General features: G+C 39.0%; 1 long non-coding RNA gene across 1 annotated transcript; it reads right to left on the minus strand.

Annotated features, from left to right (window-relative positions):
• Positions 1-9,855: 9,855 nt before the first annotated feature.
• LOC120043620 lies at positions 9,856-10,211 on the minus strand. Its single transcript, XR_005476489.1, has 3 exons — positions 10,141-10,211; positions 9,979-10,062; positions 9,856-9,881 (listed from the first exon to the last, which is right to left on the minus strand). It is a non-coding gene; the product is annotated as an uncharacterized LOC120043620 (long non-coding RNA).
• Between the last annotated feature and the right edge of the window lie 11,893 nt (positions 10,212-22,104).

Below are 22,104 nucleotides of genomic sequence, written 5' to 3' on the forward strand. Positions count from 1 at the left end.
CAGCCATTAATTCAAAAGACATACCTAAATAAAGTTTTAACCTAAATAGTCTATCTGTCTGGGGGACGTAGTCTGACTATGAAATATAGTGGATAGGGATATTAAAACAGGTGAGGATAAATTCGGTTTGGTGAGAAGGCAGGGTAATCCTAGGCGAACGGAATAACTGATCCTATTCAATACTGAAAGGGAATATCCAAAAGGGTGGGAGGGAAACTTAATATAGCGAAGTGAGATTGGATAAATACAACCAGAGTTGACCAGGGAAGTAAGTCCCCTGGACAATAACTGATAGTTTAAAGTGAGATCTAATGTCCGATCAATAACAACGCTATAGATAAAGTTTCCAGGGAAGAGAATCATATAAATTCATACACATAGATTATAACTAGGTAAGTGGTAACACACACATAGAGAAATAAATAAATAAATAGAAAGACATAGATAGGTGATAATACCATAACTACTAGTAAAGGCAAGGATTTAACAAACATGGGTAGTAAATCCTCCAAAGAGGTCCCGGTATTAACGGGAGACCAGCGTTTTATGGAACTGAAAGATAAAAGGAATTTAGAATTCTGTCCAAATTGGAGTAAGCATTATGGATTTGATGGTAGGCTGAATGTTGAAAAGCTAGAATTGCTTATCAAACAGATACATAAGAAGTGTGGTGAGGATGAGAAGAAGCAGAATAAACAGGGGTTATACACAGCTAGAGTCTGGCTTTCGGATGCTAGGAAAAGAGTAGAGGGTGATAACAGAAAGAAATCTAAAGAGAGACAAAATACGCTGCACTCCGCTCCCACAGATGAAAAAGTTAGCCGAATGGAGGGGGGTGGGAGTCAAATACGGTGTCCTTCTCTAGTAGACCAGATATACAGAGGTAATACTGTTGATGAGATAGTAGTGGTGAGAATACGGCTGCAGGAGATAACGGTACAACCATCACCCAAAATTGTGGAGTCTGCTGAAGCCGAAGGAGGAATAGTCGGTGTAGAGAAAGAAAATAAGTCGAGAAAAGTGGGAAATGCGAGTCCAAAGAAAAAGAGAAAATGTTTTAATTGTAATGAAATTGGACATTTCGCCCGGGAGTGTAACACGCCCTGCAAACATTGTGACAGGATTGGACACAATCACCGAGATTGTAATTTAACTAAGGGAAAGGTAAAGCGCGACTATCGGGAGAAAAAGAGTTGAGTTCTTGATGGCGGTGCTGGAAGAAATATGTTACATGAGTAAACATAATCTACATTTATTAAAAGGCACGAGATCTGTTTCCTAGTCTATAAATGTTGATTTTATTGTTTGACTGCTAATCTATTAATTTGGCATGGGGGAAATATAGCCGGAATAAGGCTTGTAGCTTTTAAATTAGGGCTATTTTTGTAGTCTCTGTGTTGTCACCAAGAATACAGATAAATGTAAAGTGGGTTTAAATACGGATAATGTTTTGTTATTTACCTGGCTTTGGTGGATCATAGGTAGAATTCTCGCCTGGAACGCGAGAGTCTCGGGTTCGGTTCCCGGTAAATGCTTTGACTAGAATCAGAGTTTTTGATTCTAATTAAACTATTTGTATGTTGTGCCTAGAAAGTTATAGTTGTTAGTGTTTGTATAAGATATAAACTGAACGTTTTAATAGATTGTATAGGTTAAATTAATAGACTAATTCGTTCCACTTAAATAAAAAAACGAAGCGAATTTCGATGCAAGACGATGTCTGTTGCCTAAATTATATGTTTGAATAATGTATTGGGAATATAGTCGTAATTAAAATGCTGAATCAAGGAAGAGATAGTTACTAAATCTGATGAATTCTAAAGAATAACGGAGAAATACGATAAAGTTGTGCCCATCAGAATATTATAATTATTTGGCCATTGTTCAGGTACACTATTTTCTATAATTCTGGCAGTATAGTTTTGATTGAGAGATGTTGATTGACGTTGTAAATTCTATTCAAGATCCAACCTTTGTGATAAATTGGGTTTGGTTTATCGAACCCGTACTACTGTTGCTGCAGACAGCCAACAATTATTTACAATTCATTTAAAGTCGTTGCGGCTTGGGTCTGGGTTGAGCGCCTGTTGATGACATCACTCACAAGGCACTTTTGTCGCCACGGCAATGATGTTGTGACTGGGGTATGGCAGAAAAAAGTGTTTGTGTCATTTAGAAGGAAAATGCGTCCAATATGGTTTTGAGTCACTTTTCAGAAGTTGATAAACATTTCCAGATACATTTTTAAAAGTAGCTGTAAATCGTCAGGGTAGTTAGGAAAGATGCTAAAAACTAGCAACAGATTCGCTAGGTGGGCATCATTGATATATGGTGTTTATTGGACTATAATCACCTGTGTGAAGGGAGATCTGAATGTCTGAATCGTAAAACATAGTGATAATGGATTCTGATGGTTATTGATTCCTGGTTTGATTGTTTAAGTAACACCAGTTAATTTGAGCAGGAAAGTTCATGTAGTCTAACATTATAATCCGTTTCCATTATGTGGAACAATGTCAGGGTATTAATGTTGAAAAGCAACCTCTATAGTAAAAAACAATTGCATATGTTTTGGGAAATTAGCTAGGTTGAATTTGGTTATTTGAGCTTTTCCTCTGATACATAGACATCTGTAACAAGGGCATCAGTTGTTGTTTTTTGAGGAACATGCAGACTGTGTTTTATTTTATTGAGATGTAAACATGAGTCTCTGAGTAATTTTGTCATCTGAACCATTGTAGTAGTGAGTTCTTGTATAGTTTGTTTTTTGCTGATTAAAATGGTTTGTTTATTTGGTTACTGTTTATTGTTTATTTTAGGAGTTGATTTAACTTAATTAAACATTGTATTCTGATGTGTTAAAGTAGGATTCCTTCTTCCGGGACGGATGGAAGTTATCTAAAATATGTAAGTTGAAGGAGCCATGGGAAAATACGTTTACATTTTTATTAAATACCTGGGATTTAAATTACTGATTTCTTACACTGAGAAATGTACGACATTTGCGACAGAGGAAAAAAGTAATACGGTTAGATGATAAATATCAGGTTAATTGCATCTAAGGCTAGCATGTTCACTTAAGTAGGCATATACATGGACGTTGTTTAAAACTTATGATTAATGATTTGAGGTAAATTGGAAATTATCATTAGGTTTGGTTAATGGTTCACTTTTGAGTTTCTGAATCGATGTAGCACAGTGAATGCTAGTTAGGCGCTTTGTGTTTTTCCTGGGAGAGTGCGAGTTTTATTGTCTTCTTGAATGTTTAAAGGGACTATTATCTTGGGGAGAAATTGAGTTTGAGATTGAGGAGTGAGATTGAGGCCATAAACGACCAAATTGGAAAGGGCCTGAAAGGTTTTTGTTTTTTCATTAAGGTTTGCAAATATACACACATAAAACATTTGTTAGGACTATTCGTTTTAGTGCAAAGGTATTTTAAAGGGGCATGCTCACATATGGAGTTTTATGAGTTTTTATCTTCTGAGTTTTAATTACACAAGTGAATTTTTTGATTTTAAGGATAAAGGGTTCTTTAAAATGTCTAGGAACATGACTATACAGGGGTGGTATAACCTTTGACCTTTATCATGGCTGTCTCTTGAAGTCTGATCAGCTTCAGGGGAGGGCCATGTAGATAATACATTTGTGGTCATTTGGGATACTAGTTTTGAGGTAAATTAATTGACTATTATTGATTTGGTATTACAACTGGAAAAATCCCCTTTGTCATCAATAATAAATGAGGGAAGATATGATACATTGAGGTTTGGACAGGAGATATTTTAAGCCAATAGGGCAGGAAAATACATAAGCATTCAAATTATTTATGAGAAGAAATAAGTTTTAGTTCTTAGGAGTGGTAATTTACTGTGGATAAGGTATCCACACTGTAAAACATATATTAATTATTTATGAGACTGAGGTTAAGTTTAACCAATATTATTATTTAATAAAAAACAGTGGACTACTGGGGGAGAGAGCTTATTAGTAAAGAAAGGATTTGATATGGTTACCATTTATTTTGGCCATTAGAAGATTTTTATTTAAATAGTATTAAAATTGACAGGGGTATATGACATGTGTGATGATTTGGGATTATTGATAGGTTGATTAAGGTTATGTAAGGATTTTAGAGATTGACACTATAAGACATGTTGTTTTTTTAAATCCATGATTTTAGATAAAGCCAAAACAGTGAGACACTTAGTTAATATTTGGATGGAACACATAGTTGTTATTGACTATTATGAGAAAAAGGCATACAGAGGGGTCCGCCACGCACTGTTGAGATCTTGAAGGTTTGAGAGCAGAGTGGAGAGGGGGGACCAGGACATGAGCAAGGTAGGCTGTGAAATAAGATAGGTGAGAAGAGGGATACGGTTTAAATCAATAAATATATATATATTTAAGAACATATATAAGCAGCACAGATACTTTTTAAAGTAGATAAGTCACTTGACAGAGAATTAGAAAAGGATAGATATGAATGGACACCCAAGGGAGAATTGGACATGCGGCGAATGAAAGGGGCGTTCCTACATGATAATGTCAGACATAAGGATAATTTACACTACTTTTACCTAAGTCATTGGTTAGGTTAGGCAAGGTTGTTAACTGGCAGAGCCAGGTAACAAAGGGGGGATGGGTAAGTTGTGGTCTAGGATAGGATGTGGCCTATTGGATGATAAACTAATAAAAAAAAAATCTCTAGCTAAATAAGCAGATATAGAAATAGAAAGAAGTATTGTTAATTACATGAAAAGGTTGTTTGTTTAACCAAACCTGTATGTCCAAGATTTTATGAACTACAGGTGAATTACAGGTGAAGTCACTCAATCCAGTCCCTGAGGCCTGTTGGGGGGACCATACCAAGACTCCTGGTAACAGCTAGCTGAAAGAGCTACCCGGATTCATATCACACTGCGGGAGGGTAAGACACATTGACACTGTCGAACAAGCACAGTGTCCGAGAGGAGAACTGGAATTAACAGAATTCCGGGGGCCATCTCTCGGATGAAGATTTCCTTTTCCCGTCATTCCATTCCTGTGTTTGTTCATAGAAGTGAAGGTGTGTCTGGCTTCTTGCTGATGATGTTTTCTCTGGGAGAGGGTGGGGCTTTATAGGTGGGCGGTCCATCCTGAGCTGTCTGGTTGTGGGAGCCATATTCCTGATACACCATGAACCCCAAGAAGGCCAGAGGGTAATATTGACCCATAGTTAGAGAGGATTTTGTATTAACCAAGCATAAGAGATCACTTGATCTGGATAAACAGGAAGTGAGAGTGGGATTGGGAAGGAAGTCTCAGTGGAGTTCTATGTAGACCAAATGGGGCCTCTGACTCCTTGGCAGTTTAGGACTAAGAGCAGCCATTGTGGAGGACATTTATGCAAGTCCCTGTGTAGCTCATGGAAACAGGTTATAGCTCACATCATGAGAGAGGGCTACATAAATCTACATACCCAGTATGGAAGATGGAGAGTAGTGAAAGTAAGGGTTTCAGTTGACAACCTAGTGCCATTCCGAGTACGAGAAGTTAGAGCAGATGATAGTCAGCCAGAATACAAGCAGAGCCCCAGACAAAGCAGATACTGACCGTAGAGTTGTCCAGAGCCAAGGTCGATGTGGATGGTTCAGATGAAAGATTTTAAGGAAGTGATTGAGGTGGAAACTGTTATGGGATTCTAACCTATGGTTAGGCATGCCTCAGTAAAACCTCAGTTCATAACCATTTCCTTTCCATTTGATGGAATTGCTACACCCATGAAATGGCCTGTATGATAAAGCGGTTCAAGAGGGCAGGAAGCTGAACTATGACAGTTGCATTGATCTGTAATATGTGTCCCCAGGTGCCGATTACATCCAGATTTTCTCTTTCACAGTGACAGGATTTTATGGGTCGCTACATAACACACGGATGGGAAGTAGGGGGAGTCAGTACATGCAATAGGACTGAGTATGTTACAACCGAGAAGACAATGAGGGACCTGACTGGCAGAAGAAAAGGTTTAGAGTGTGGAGGTATGAAGCTGTGACCTAACCTGCCTACCAATTGGAACGGTAGTTATGCACTAGTGCAGTTAGGCATGCTCTTTACCCTTACTCAGATCCAATTCAAAGCGAGGAATTAGATCTTAGCAGGATTAGAGTCAAGTATTTTCTAGTGGTCCACTCTCAATAAGAATGTGGACTAGATCAATTATACCAGAGATGTAATGAATGGCTTGGCAGAATAGAATCGAGATAGATATGTTATTGGCAGAAAAGGGTGGGGTTTGTGTGTTATTCGGGTCGATGTGCTGTACGTTTATCCCAAGTAACACAGCTCCAGATGGATCTGTGACTAAGGCCTTGGAGGTTTAACCACCCTAGCTCACGAGTTGGCAGTGACCTCAGGGGTGGATACTTTTCTGACTAATTGGTTTGACAGTATGTTTGGGAAATGGAAAAATTTCATGATTACTGTGTTATGGGCTACCTTCACCTGTGTGACTGTGTTAGTTTTGTGTGGATGTGGTTTGATTCCGTGTGTGAAAGTTCTCATTTCTAGGATTTTGGAGAAATCAATGACACAACAGATGATGAAGTACGGATCAATTCTAAGCTCTGACAAGTGGAAGGATGAATGTATGGGGCCGGATCTAGTGGAGAGCGATTCCGGATCTTTTAATTATGAGGAACCGAGATTGGACGAGACTGTATTTGACGTTTAGAGAATTTAGACGGTTACATGTTTCAATGTATAAACTGTTTCTTTAATGAAGATTGTAACGAAAATCCTAATAGAAGTGTAATAATTCTGATGTAGGTTAGAATATGTAGCTATGAATTGTTTTGTTATTTAGGGTGGATTGTTAGGAATTTTGTTAATAAATAGTTAAAACAAATTCTAGCTTTAGATAAAACTATAACTAATTGAACTCTGCATGCATGGGGAAAAGAGATTTGTGTTGTGGGTCATAAAATAAGCAGAAAGGGTCGTTAAACTATGGTTGAACTGACCCAACTTAGCCCTGAGGTGTTTAGATAACTTTTTAGGTTTTCCATTATCTTGAGTTGTCTGCTAAAGTGGTAATCAATTATAGTGAGCCTTCAGGATAAATGATTATATGGTGTTTCATGTGAGTGCCCTGTGAGGTTAGAATGAACTTTTGAACCTGTTTTCTATTTGTCAGGACAATGAGACTTAATTCTGTAATCTATGACGTCATATCTTGTATATAAACCTGTGTTTATGATCAAATGGGAGCTTGCTCCGAGAATAAACTCTATTATCTAATTTTGATAAGACTGTATCCTGTCTATTTTATGTTAATAAGTATCTTACAAATTCTTATGAATAGACAGATTGAATTTAATTAATGAGTATATTGTAGGAATTATTTAATTCCACTAACAATAGTACAGTATCACAAACCACAGTACAAAACCATATAAAGTGTGGGCCTGTAGTATCTGTAAATCAACTAAACATTGTTTTTTTATTTCCATATGCAGATAATAAAGCATCATTGTTCATGTAATAATCTAATATTAGCATTATACCTCTAGGAAGAGGAAATGGTCATAAAATCAAATAGATGAAAAGACGGAAACAAAAATGTTTTTGAACTACAACTTATTTTATTTAAAAATGTCAAATTCAGTGCAAAGTAATGTAGTGCATTGGTGTCTAGATCCCTCTTGGGTGGCAAAGTGTCACAAGAATACTGTGGGGAGAGAAAACAAGAGAATACATTAAATTAATGGGTGTTAACTAATCAGGGATCAACAAAGCACTTCAAGTCCTTAATTCTTTCAAAAGAGAGAGAGAAGGAGAAAGGAGTATGGTCCCTGCAGTAGGACTACATGCTGGCCATGAGGTTCTCCAAGTGGTACTCCAGGAGGCTGGAGAGCTCCGTGACCAGAGACTCTGGGTTAAAGTACCAGGCCAGCTGCTGGCCAAACATGTCATCTAGCAGAGCCATCAGCCCGCCCTGAAGAGAACACCACACAACACATAGAAAATGGCTCTGAGTTACTAGCTTATCAAGAGGAGAGAAACAATTAGAAATACTCCCCCTAAAATGACATTGGAACCTGGTTATCCACGAATAAGGAAGTACACTAAGAATATGGAAGTAAACAGGAAGTAACCTCTTGACTCTTACATAGAGCAGCAGCAGGTATCTGTCAGCCTCTGGCTCCATGTTGGCAACAGTGGGCAGGAAGGAGTACAGGAGAGCGTACAGACGCTCCACAAACCCACCGGGGTGCTAAAGGAAACAAAGGAGGAGAAAAGAGGAGAGAATAGAAGAGAAGAGGAATTTAAGTGAAACTGCTAATAGAGAGATATCAAAACATGTACCAGTGAGATGCTACTTACCACCATCAGGGACTTCTGAGCTGTCATCATCCCAAACAGCACCAGCTCAAAGAGGACATCTATCATGTTCACATGATGGATCTAGGACAAGAAAACACGTTTGGAGAAAATAGGAATGATTTCATATAGATCAGCTACTGTGATGTATAAAAGACATGCATGTGGAAGAACTCAGTGAGACTTGAAAGAGTTAATGAACTCACCTTTGCCTCAGCCAGCTCCCTCTCAATGTCATTCCGCTTGGAGGGGTCACTCAGGAATTGCACAAAGTCGTTATAAGTACGGATGAACTTGGCCTCGTCCTATGACAAAGAAAAGAGCATCTTAGTGAACAGAACACATTTCCCCTCAGGGACGCTCTCTTTCCCTTGAAAGAGAATGAATTAGTGAGTTACCATGTGGTTGGCCTGAACCAGTGCGCCCAGGAGGACCTTTCCCGCCACAAACAGATGGTTCCTGCTCAGGGTGGAACCAAGCAGGGTCTAGGGAAGAGGGAAGAGTTAGGGTGAAGCATCTTCCTCTAGGAGACAGAACAAGAAGTCACAGCGAGAAAAAGAAAAGTGGGTCCACTCACAGTGAAGGCCTGGCGCAGGGAGACGAGCCTCAGGGCGATGTCCTCCACTCTCTTGGTGGTAAGGTAGAGGCTGTGAAAGGGAGGGAATGGAGCATGTCAACCATTAGAGTCAATGGCGGATAACAGCATTATGACCACTATCCTTCAGCATCTGACAAGCCCAGACTACACAGACATTTAGAGGAACTCACTTTAGCAGAGGAACCTCCCTCTCCTCAGGCAGCAGGTCCTCCTCCCAACCCTACGACAACAAAACAAGCATTCAAAATCAGTGACCAATGCAATGACATAAACAATCGGTCAATGGAAGGATCTTAATGCTCCTAGTTAATAGTATGTGTGTGTAACGTCTGACCTCATAGCAGTTGTGGCCCTCAGGCTCTGGGTCAGTGAACTGCTGAGTGGTGGGCGTAGAGGAGGAGGCAGCCTCCGACCACGCTGAAGAGGAGAGAAGCCCGTCCAGCCCCATGTGGAGAGTGGCGTACACCACTGAGACATCAGTCTGCTGCTCAAAACACACACAACACACCTGTTTACCACACACACGTTATTAGAAAACACCAAATCTAATGCAAAAATGCCCAGTAATGTCTAGTCTATATACATAGGAAATTGTTTATTTACCTGGTAGCAGCCAAGCGTCACGTCCACAGACGTCTCGTGGCGGAGGTGAGACACATAGTGGGTCACCCTGCCGCCACACGCTGACAGAGAGAGAATACATGTTAAGGCCAAATGGAATAAGTGAAGAAAAATCTAATGTAATAATATTTCAGTAGTATTTACGTGTTACCTGGATCCAAGTGATGGACTGCACTTTGGTGGCACAGTAGGGGATGCCCTTTGGACTAAGCCTGGCTGTCTCCTTGGAGATGGCCCACACCAGTTGAGTCTCCAGACCTCTCACCCTACTAACGTGGTGCATCCTCACCACCACCTGCTGTTGAGATAAACAACAAGACAACATCAACAAAACCACTTCAGCAATCGCTGTGACACACTGACAATGTAGATTAGGAAGTTACAAAGACACATACCTGGGATCCCCCACGCATGTAGGTGATGATGGGGCTGATGAACTGGAAAGTTCTCCAAGCTTTAACCACCGGACCGGCATTGTTCTGCACATTACAATACATTCATGTTGGAAACTGTAAACATAGTAACCGTGATGTGTGTGCGTGTGGGGGGTCTCTTACCCTGATCACAACAGGCCCACAGTACAGGGGGCTGAACCTAATCGGAATCAACTGCCAATTGCCAGTGGCCTTCTAAAGCAGAAAGCAGACAAGAGATTTGTTTCATGTCAAAGAGACACAACTTGAATATCTGGGATATTTTTCAAACATAAAACCCCAAACTTTCAGAAAATTGTACCTCAAGGATAGTCTGCACATCTGGCACATCCTCAAGGATGATAGCAGCATTCTGGACATCAAGGAGGACTGGCAGCTGTGCAACATCTGGCACATCATCCAATGGCACATCCAACTGGACCTCATCCAGGACAGTTGTTTCTAAAATGAGGAACATTGCAATATAAAATAAACAATTGTTAGGACATAAAACGTAGCAAGATTGCTAATACTAGCTAGCTAGGAAGCAAAAGTCGATCGCTTAGCAACAGTTACTAAAGTTAATGTTAGCTAGCAAGCTAGCTAGCGACAACATCTCTAGCACAAGCATTTTTGCCAAGTCTGAATTATAGAAATACACAACATTTCGCAAATTATAATGACATTGTTAAATGTAGTAAAATAAGAGTTTTAAACTCCACATACCCTCTTCGAAGTCGCTGTCCACCTGTCGACAATCACGAATCCTGCAAAACAGAAAAAGACAAGAAAAACAAGCCACAAATGAATTTGAACAACCTACTCCTGAAAGTATAGTCTTTGCCACAGTGGGCTATAAAGTCTTTTGGAGGACATATTGACCAAATTCAGACAAGGGGGGCCACAGCCCACGAGAAAAAAGCACTGAAGGCTCTACACTACCGGTCAAAAGTTTTAGAACACCTACTCATTCAAGGGTTTTTCTTTATTTTTACTATTTTCTACATTGAAGAAAAATAATGAAGACATCAAAACGATGAAATAACGCATTTGGAATCATGTAGTAACCAAAAAAGTGTTAAACAAATCCAAATATATTTTAGATTCTTCAAAGTAGCCACCCTTTGCCTTGATGACAGCTTTGCACACTCTTGGCATTCTCTCAACCAGATTATGAGAGTCACCTGGAATTCATTTCAATTAACAGGTGTGCCTTCTTAAAAGTGGAATTTCTTTCCTTTTTAATGCGTTTGACACAATCAATTGTGTTTTGACAAGGTGGGGGGGTATACAGAAGATAGCCCTATTTGGTAAAATACCAAGTCCATATTATGGCAAGAACAGCTCAAATAAGCAAAGAGAAACAACAGTCCATCATTACTTTATGACATGAAGGTCAGTCAATACGGAATATTTCAAGTGTAGTTGCAAAAACAATCGAGCGCTATGATGAAACTGGCTCTCATGAGGACCACCCCAGCAATGGAAGACCCAGAGTTACCTCTGCTGCAGAGGATAAGTTCATTAGAGTTACCAGCCTCAGATATTGCTGCCCAAATAAATGCTTCACAGAGTTCAGGTAACTGACACATCTCAAGATCAACTGTTCAGAGGTGACTGAGTGAATCAGGCCTTTATAGTTGAATTGCTGCAAAGAAACCACTATTAAAAGGACACCAATAATAAGAAGATACTTACTTGGGCCATGAAACACAATCAATTTGTCCTTTGGTCTGGAGCCCAAATTTGAGATTTTTGGTTCCAACTGCCATGTCTTTGTGAGATGTGGTGTGGGTGAACAGATTATCTCTGCATGTGTATTTCCTACCATGAAGTATGGAGGAGGAGGAGGTGTTATGGTGTGGGGATGCTTTGCTGTTGACACTGTCTGTGATTTATTTAGAATTCACACTTAACCAACATGGCTACAACAGCATTCTGCAGCTATACGTCATCCCATCTGGTTTGGGCTTAGTGGGGACTATCATTTGTTTTAATAAATTATTATAAAAAATAAAAACTATTGTTTGTTACTTTTACACCTTTTTCGTGGTATCCAATTGGTAGTTACGGTCTTGTCTCATCGCTGCAACTCCCGTATGACTCGGGAGAGGCGAAGATCGAGAGCCGTGTGTCCTCCAAAACACAACCCAGCCAAGCCGCACTGCTTCTTGACACAATGCCTTCTTAACCCGGAAGCCAGGCGCACCAATGGGTCGGAGGAAACACCATACACCTGGCAACCCTGTCAGTGTGCATTGCGCCCAGCTCGCCACAGGAGTCGCTAGAGCTCGATGGGACAAGAACATCCCTGCCGGCCAAACCCTCCCCTAACCCGGACGACGCTGGGCCAATTGTGTGCCGTCCCAGGGGTCTCCCGGTCGCGGCCGGCTGCGACGGAGTCTGGACTCCAACCAGGATCTCTAACTGCACAGCTTGCCTTAGACCACTGCGCCACTCAGGAGAATTCATTTGTTTTTCAACAGGACAATGACCCAACACACCTCCAGGGCTATTTTACCAAGAAGGAGAGTGACGGAGTGCTGCATTAGATAACCTGGCCTCCACAATCCCCCGACCTCAACCAAATTGAGATGTTTTGAGATGAGTGGGACCGCAGAGTAAAGGAAAAACAGCCAACAAGTGCTCAGCACATGTGTGAACTACTTCAAGACTGTTGGAAAAGCATTCCAGGTGAAGTTGGTTAAGAGAATGCCAAGAGTGTGCAAAGCTGTCATCAAGGCAAAGGGTGGCTATTTGAAGAATCTCAAATATATGATATGTTTTGATATGTTTCACACTTTTTTGGTTACTACATGATTCCAATTGTGTTATTTCATAGTTTTGATGTCTTCACTATTATTCAACAATGTAGAAAATAGCATTTTCTTCTTTGACGCACCTTATGTCTAAACTTCTTTACAGTGAAATGATCTTGATTGGTGATCTCAACTGGTGTTGGTTAAAGCCGGTGTCTGATGATTTAAAAATGTTTTGTAATTCTATGAATCTTACCCAGTTGATTAACTCACACACTCGCCCAAATCTTAAATGCTCAGATAAATCTACCCTGATTGATTTGATATTAACAAATGTTCCACATAAATATTCTGCGGTTGGTGTTTTTTGTAATGATTTAAGTGACCATTGTGCTGTTGTTGATGTTAGAAATACTAAGGTTCCTAAGACAAACCCACATTTTATTCGTAAGAGAAATTAAAGTGTTTTAATGAGCAAGCTTTCTTTCATGATTTGTTTTATTTTGACTGGAGCAAGATTGAGCTTATCCCTGATGTGGAAACTGCCTGGATATTCTTTCATGATGGTTTTTTCCAAATAGTAAAAACATGCCCCATTCCGCAGGTTCAGGGTTAAAGGGCGGGATAATCCATGGTTTTCTTCTGAGCTGTCTTGTATTATTCACGACCGTAATCTAGCCTGGGCTAAAGCAAGGAAATCATGTTCTGATGCTGATTGGCTTATTTTAGGCAGTTACGAAACAAGTGTTCTTTTCTTCTCAGGAAGGCCGTCTGAATATTTTATGTCTGTTACCACTGATAACCTGAATGACCCTAGAAAGTTCTGGAAGGCTATTAAGTCTATGTCTGGTAACAGTAATGTTAATGAATTACCGTCATGTGTTTTGAAGGACTCTCTTGCTGTATATGACAAAACTGAAATGCTGAATTGTTTCAATGAGCACTTTGTATCATCTGGTAGGCTGTTTGATTCAGTGTCCTCTGTCTCTGTACAACCCTGTGTGGATGAACCAGTGAGAGCTGGTCAAACTTTTAGCTTTTTGCCATTCTCAGTGCAGGTGGTACATAAAGCCCTGAAATTCTTAGATCAGAGAAAGCCTGCAGGTCCTGATCTTTTGGATCCCTGCTTTTTAAATCTGGCAGCTGATTTCATAGCTGAACCACTTACATATCTGTTCAATCTAACCCTGGAATGTAATGAAATTCTGGAAATCAGCATTTGTACTACCACTTTTAAAAACTCTTTTAAATAATTATAGGCCAATCTCAAAGCTGTCACCCCTGGTGAAAATACTTGAAACCCTTGTGAGTGAACAGCTAAAAGAGTTTTAATTTACTAACTCTATTTTATCAATGTACCAATCGGGCTTCAGGAAGAAGCATAGCACAATTACAGCAGCCATGAAGGTTTTAAATGATATCACTGAAGCCCTTGACAAAAAACAGCACTGTGTCTCACTTTTTATTGATCTCTCTAAGGCTTTTGATACAGTTTATCATGCTATACTAAGGCAGAGCTTGTCGAGTGTAGGTCTTTCAGAGCATGCAGTTGCATGGTTTGCTAACTATCTGTCTGATAGAACTCAGTGCACTCAATTTAATGGGCTTATGTCTGTTAAATTGTCTGTCTTTAATGGTGTGCCCCAAGGCTCTGGACTTGGTCCTCTCTTATTCACTATTTATATAAATGATTTAGACAAAAATGTCCAAAATGCGCAACTACATTTTTATACTGATGATACTGTTATTTACTGTTGTGCCTCGTCTCTTACAAAAGCTTTCCAGAACTTGCAAACGGCTTTTTATACTGTTCAACATACCTTGTGTCAATTGAAGCTTATCCTCAATACTTACAAAACTAAACTAATGGTGTTTTCTAAAGCAAGAAATAGACCTCTGAACCTTTCACCTATTACTACCTTTCAGGGCAAGGAGATTGAGGTTGTAACCTGATATAAATATCTTGGAATTTTAATTGATGACGGCCTCTTTTAAATTGCATATTCAACAACTTACAAAAAAATTGAAGCTGAAATTGGGATTTTATTTTAGGAATAAGGCCTGTTTTTCTTTTGAAGCCAGAAGGAGGCTAGTATCAGCTACATTTATGCCTTTACTAGACTATGGGGATATTTTATATATGAATGCTTCCGCTCAGTGTTTGAGATCAATTCACACCCTTTACCATGGTACTTTGAGATTTATTTTAAACTGCAAAACCCTTACGCACCACTGCACTTTGTATACCAGGGTTGGCTGGCCTTCTCTAGTCACTCGTAGGCTCAGTCACTGGTATACTTTGATTTATAAAGCCATTTTGGATTTACTACCTTTTTATTTGGGCATTTTTATTGTTCAGAAATGTGGTGGGTACTCTTTTCGTTCGCTGGACTTTATCCTGCTAACTGTTCCAAATGTCCGAACTGAATTTGGTAAAAGAGCTTTTATGTACTCTGCGCCATCGTCTTGGAACGCCTTACAAAATACTTTTAAACTGGAAGAACTTGTCCCGAATGGTATTTTTAAATCACTGATGAATGATCTTGAGACTGATTCTCTGACCTGTCAATGTTTTTAATTTGCTGTTTGTGATTTTTGTTATACTCTTGTGAATTCAATGGTTTCTACTAGACTACTTGTAGTTTTTCATGTTGTTTGTCTGTAATTTTTGTAATGACTTGGTGCTGCCTATCTTGGCCAGGATGCTCTTGAAAAAGAGATTTTAAATCTCAATGAGCCCCTCCTGGTTAAATAAATAAAATAAATAGTAAAAATAAAGAAAAACCCTTGAATGAGTAGGTGTTCTAATAGCAATAAGGCACCTCGAGGTTTGTGGTATATGGCCAATATACCACCCCTCCTTGGGCCTTATTGCTAAAATAACCCATATCTCTTTTATAACAGGATATTATCATTGACTATATGAAAGTGCATGTATGAATGAGTCTGATTTACCGTTTTCAATGGCAGGTTCACCTTCTGAAGCCAGATGAGTTTCCCAAAGCGTGCTGCGCACCCACCAAGCTCAGTCCCATCTCTGTACTCTTCTACGCTGACAACAACAACGTGATCCTAAAGAAGCATCGCAACATGGTGGTCAAGACCTGTGATGCCTGTGACACCAGTGTTAGCCCATCTATCTATTCTACTTAATTTTAATCAACTTAATTGCCATTGTTCCAAAAGATACAAACAGGGTAAAATAACTTGCAACCAGCAGTTGATAGCAATAATCTGTCAATATGCTGATAAATAGTATGTATCTAATATATTGATTTTGAGTCTGAGAGTGGTATATGAACAACACCCATTGGACCTATAACCATACTTCACTTTTGATTAACTAAACTATTCAAATCTACAGTAATTCAGATAATTACATCACCCCTTCATGTCATATATTCTGTGACCAATCAAAGCTGTAAAGTACTGTATCATAAGTATATCAATGCTAAAATTCTACCCTTTTGATGAATATAATATCTTGTTGAACCATGAAATTGTCATTGTCTCTTTCAGATATACTAAACATGGTTTGCAAAACATACACGTTTTTTCTTCTTCTTTAATCATACTTTTAACCAGTACAAGTTAGTAACAATGGAAAATGGCAACAAACAAAAAAATGTTTGGCCATTTTTGTATGTACAGAGTAACAAATACACAGTGATGTATGTCCTTGTCAACAGATATCTGGAGGACTGTATACTGCTATATTTGTAATAAACTTGGTCCCATGTTTCATGAGCTGAAATTAAAGATCCCGGAAATGTTCTATACGCCAAAAAAAAAAAAATTGTGAGCATTTCTCCATTGCCAAGATAATCCATCCACATTGAAAGGTGCACCATATCAAGAAACTGATTAAACAGCATGATCATTACACAGGTGCACCTTTTGCTGGGGACAAAAGGCCACTAAAATGTGCATATTTGTCACAACGCAATGCCACAGACGTCTGAAGTTCTGAGGGATTGTGCAATTGGTATGCGGACTGCAGGAATGTCCACCAGAGCTGCTGCCAGAGAATTGAATGTTCATTTCTCTACCATAAGTCGCTTCCAACGTCATTTTAGAGAATTTGGCAGTACATCCAACCGACAATTTTCCTGTCCTGCTAGCCATTCAAAATGTAACGATTACTTTTGGGTGTCAGGGAAAATGTATGGAGTAAAAAGTACATTATTTTCCTTAGAAATGTAGTAAAGTAAAAGTTGTCAAAACTATAAATAGTAAAGTACAGATACCCCCAAAAACTACTTAAGTAGTACTTTAAAGTATTTTTACTTAAGTACTTTACACCATTGTATGTGCTTCAATAGAGTCTGACGTTCAGGGTGGTTGGACATATAAGATGGGGTGCTGATGAGCTTCTGGCCCCATTTTAGGTCGTCACACAAATATTCCCCCACCCATGTCCATTGAATCAAAGTAATTACACCTTGCTGTAAGGAAGCATAGCAAGAATGAAAGGAATTAATTTATCGTTGAATGATTTATAAATCTCGCTTATTAAACCATCATTTCCAGGGGACCTATTGTCCTTAAGGCTTTTAATACAGTCTTTTATCTCAATTTCAGATAACTCATCATCACAAAAATCCCTGAAATCATTATCTTCTTAGCAATGTTTGCTACATTGTCTAAGAAAAGATCCATATTGGAAGTTGGCTGGGCTGATGTATACAGATTCTGATAAAACTGGGAAACATGGTGAGATTTCTTTTGGATTTTCATTGGGAGTATTATTAATCATTAATTTACATATGGAAGTCTTTTCCCCTGCCCTTTTTTCTAAATTAAAGAAATATTTTGTATTTCTCTCTCCCTCTTCCATCCATTTTCATCTTGATCTTACAAACGCTCCCCGGGCGTTTCCTCGTAGATACAGTCTAACTGCATTTGCAATGATGATAGCTCCAGTAATTCCTGATTAGTTAGTTCCCTTTTTTTTTAGTTTAATCCATTATTCCCTTTATGATGTCATATTATTTCTCTCTCTTGGCACGAGCAATTTCTTTCCCCATTGAAATAGCCAAAAGCCTTAATCAAATTTCATTAGCTCCCAGTAACTAACAAACGTATTCATAACACATGCACAATTCCTGTATTTATCATTAATTCCTGCTACTTCCTTCTTAAATACTTCCTTTTCTAGTAAAGTCTTGTTCATTTTCCAGTAACCTTTAACTTTTTTTGGTTGACAAACCATGCATATTTATCTTTATTGAGATCCCGTTGTGGTCTGTTAAAATCAATGGTTCAATCGAGACTGTATCAACCTTGTCAGCCATATCTTCAGATATCAGCCAGAAATCAATATGGGATTGTATAGATAAATCTTTGGTACTCCATGTAAACATAATCTTATCTGGGTTCTTATGTCTCCAAATATCTAGAACACCTAACCTTAGACATAAATTCCTTATCTCACAAACAGAATTGCTATGCTTAGGAGGCCATCTATCTAGATTATCATGTAATACTGTATTAAAATCTCGACCCCATATTACTTTGGCCAATTGAAATTTAGACAATTTTACTTATTTTCCTCTCAATGTCTCTAAATAGAATACAGTTACTTGACTTGTTATTGGAAGCATAAGTATTTACAACAATGAATTGAACATGGTTGACATCTAGCAATAGTATAATCCATCTCCCTGTATTATCTGCTTCATGACTCAATATATGAGCCTTAAAGTTGCCTTTTAAAATAGGGACACCTGCTGACCGATTAGTACCAAATGAAAACCAAATATCATTCATATCATCACCACTGACACTTCCAAAACGCAGTATCTGTGCAACAGGCATGAGTTTCTTGAATGAAACCCTTACAATACAAAAATAAAGATCTCCCTTTAAAAAAAGTACAGATTCCCCTGGCATTAATAGAAAAAACAGAAATTGACATTTACTATCACAGTGACTATATGAAGAATATTAAACTTGTATACGTTCACATGAATCGGGTTCTCATAAAAAGAAAAGGTCTTACTAGTTGCAAATACAAACATACCATTGCACCACGCAAGTGGTTGATCTAAATTATATATATATTTATACAATTGCAAATAACATTGTACCATAGATTGGTAAAAACGAATAGCCATCAAGCTAACATTAAGTGTCAGTGCGAATTTCCCTGCCATAAAAAAAATATATATATAAAAAAAAGTTTGGCTCACAAACAATGCTCTTTCCTCAAGAAATATCTAGTTTTATCAAATTAGCAAATAAAACTCAGTCCTGCACAACTCACTTGACAAGTCCAGCAGTCAACAAACTAGGCGTCAACGTGAATTTCCCTTCCATTACCAAAAGCCTTAGCTCCCGCAAAGTATGCACTTTTCCCTTCCTTCCTTGCTCTCTCAATTATCGGCCACAGACGATTCAGAGCTTCTTTGTCAAATGCTGTCAGATCCTCCTTGAACCTGAGGTCATTTTTCTTTGCACTTTTCCATGTCATATCCCTCGCTGTCCGGGAGATGAATCTCATGATCACTGGTCGTGGTGGCTGGTTGTTTTCCCCATCTCTCAGCCTACCCAGGCGGTGCACTACATCCAGAGAACCTGCAACAACATTTCGCTCCTCCTCCGGGACTATTGCCCTGCAAATGTCCTTCACTCTTGCTTTGATGTTCTCGTCCGATTTTTCTGCTATTCCATAAATTCGAAGACTCCATCTCCGACTATACCGGTCATTCTCGTTTACCTTTGACTCCATTTCAGTGAGTTTCTTCTCCTGCTTTGCAACCTGAATGTTCAATGTTGCGTTCTGCTGCTTCAGAGTTTTTACTTCGTCAGCACTGAAATCAATCGATTTCCTCAGGTTAACGATATTGATTGTGTTCTTTTACACCAAATTCATGATGTCATCTGCGCTCTCTTTGATTTTAGCCGTGAGGATGCGAACGATGTCCTTCCTGTAGCTGGCTCATTGATGGTTCACTTCTCAGCTTCTTCTGGAAGTTGCTCCTTGGTTGGGGTATTCGGGTATGAATCACATTCACCCCCCCCCCCTTTTTTTACACCGCAAGCATATGAGTGAGTTTCAACAATGCCTCTTTTCTCCTTGGAAGTTTCAACATCCATTATCTCAGCAACAGTTTGGTCATGTCCTGATTACACGCTACTAGCTATGAAGACGTTAGCAGGCTAATTTAACTACACACGCTGACACTTTTCGATAGCTAGCTTGTTCGTTGGAAATAGTCAAAAATATGTCATTGGTTTGATTAATTACAAAATGATTCATTATATGGTTAGATATCATTTTTTGTGAGAAAAAACAAATAAATTGCAACTGCAGTCTAAAACTATAAACTTTGTGAGAAAACCCCCAAATTGTTCCTCTACTAGAAATGTTACACCCTCTCATGTCGCAATCTTGACCATGTCACTGATTTCATGGAGCTCTCCTGCGCATCATTTACTTCGCAAAATCCCGCAAAGGTAAAAGTGCCAGAAATAAACATCGCGAGATTGTACATATGTGCGTGTCAGAGATTTGAAAGCAGACGCTTTCATCCAAAACGATGTACAGTAATCCGTACATACATTTTACGTTTGGGTGGCCCAGGGAAATTTGAGTTTTTCGAGCTTTTCGAAGCAATTTTTGTATATCTTTCTTTGTAATACTGTATGTATTCAATCATTTCGAATTGATCACTTCCCACTGGGCACATACATCAATTCAATGTTTATTCCACGTTGGTTCAACGTAATTTAATTGAAGTTACATGGATATTGTGTCACAGGGAATTTTAAAATCTGCAGTCAATTTAATTATGTTTTCATGTGCGATGATTCTGACATTTGACATATGATCCTTATAGGATTAGGCTACATAATTACAGTGGTGCAGTAAATGTAATCTCAATTCAATACGATGAGCATATACTGTACATATAGCCAATATAGCTATTAAACCCATGTTCAGTGACTGTAATCTGTGACGCAAGTGGCCTAATATGTTTGTGACGTTCCATGGAACCCACGGTATTGTTTAAAACTAGATTCTGATTGGCTTGCAGGTCATTCTACAGTGTAAATTATAAATGAAAACGTGCTTTTATAGCAGTGTTACAGATTCACAATACCGAGCGTGTCTCAACCCGTACCGCGCTTTTATCTGCCTAAAGGTATCTTCAAGCACGACTGGATAGGCCTTTTGGATACGCTTGTTCAAGGTAAGGATATGCGTCAAGCTATAGCCTACTTTTAATGTTTTAGTTCCAAACAGTAGTTCCGTTCCAGTCAAGTGATTAATCGTAAAAGTTTGTTGTTTTGACTGAGCAGTCCAATGGCCAATAACATGCATAGATTATGTATTAGGCATTGCACAAGTCAGTGTCTAGGTCAGAATATAAAGTTGCTACTTCCGTCAACTCAAGTTACTCAATTCAAGTGATTAATTGTAAGATTGACTTGTTTTGACTGTCAAAACAAATAACTTTGATGGAATATTCCAAATTATAATGGCAATTATGCATCACAAATTCACAATATTACTTGTATTTCAATGATTCATCCAGGCTCAAGACATAAAGTCTTCTGAAAGCTGTGTAGCAATCATTCCATTGCTGACCCATAGGATGGTAATCACGTACACGATTGGCTTAATCTAGAATCATGGATACCTTTCATGTGAGTACATGTAACAGTATAACTTTAGTACGTCCCCTCGCCCCGACCTCGGGCGCGAACCAGGGACCCTCTGCACACATCAACAACTGACACCCACGAAGCGTCGTTACCCATCGCTCCACAAAAGCCGCGGCCCTTGCAGAGCAAGGGGCAACACTACTTCTAGGTTTCAGAGCAAGTGACGTAACTGATTGAAACACTACTAGCGCGTACCCGCTAACTAGCTAGCCATTTCACATCCGTTACATACACACACCATATTTTTTTTTACATATCTCAGAAGGAAGATACCTCAATATCTGGAAGCACTGTCTCATGTACAATTGTTAATGCTATCTCTGAAATGTCTAACAAAATGTTGACTTGATCGTTTCATCAAGACCTTCTCATCACAAGTTGGAACTAGTGGTCAACATTATGCAGCCATAAATAACATGGACCAATATTTTCATGGAGGTAAGCGCTACACTTCTGATGGGTTTAAAGATTGTATTACATTATCTAAAAGTGAGAAAGTAAACCCCAGCTGTTATTCTTTTCACAGGGAAGGACAATCCCCATTATGCCATGAATGTTTCATTGCTGAACAACCATAGATATGTTTCCTCTAATTTGGCTCCCGTTCCTCCAACAGTGAGCAAGACCTGCCAGCAGAGCTCACTGGAGCAGGGAGACATCCCGTCATCCTTTTGGCAGC

The sequence above is a fragment of the Salvelinus namaycush genome, unplaced genomic scaffold (genome assembly GCF_016432855.1).
Source record: "Salvelinus namaycush isolate Seneca unplaced genomic scaffold, SaNama_1.0 Scaffold977, whole genome shotgun sequence".
In the NCBI taxonomy this organism is placed as follows: Eukaryota; Metazoa; Chordata; class Actinopteri; order Salmoniformes; family Salmonidae; genus Salvelinus; species Salvelinus namaycush.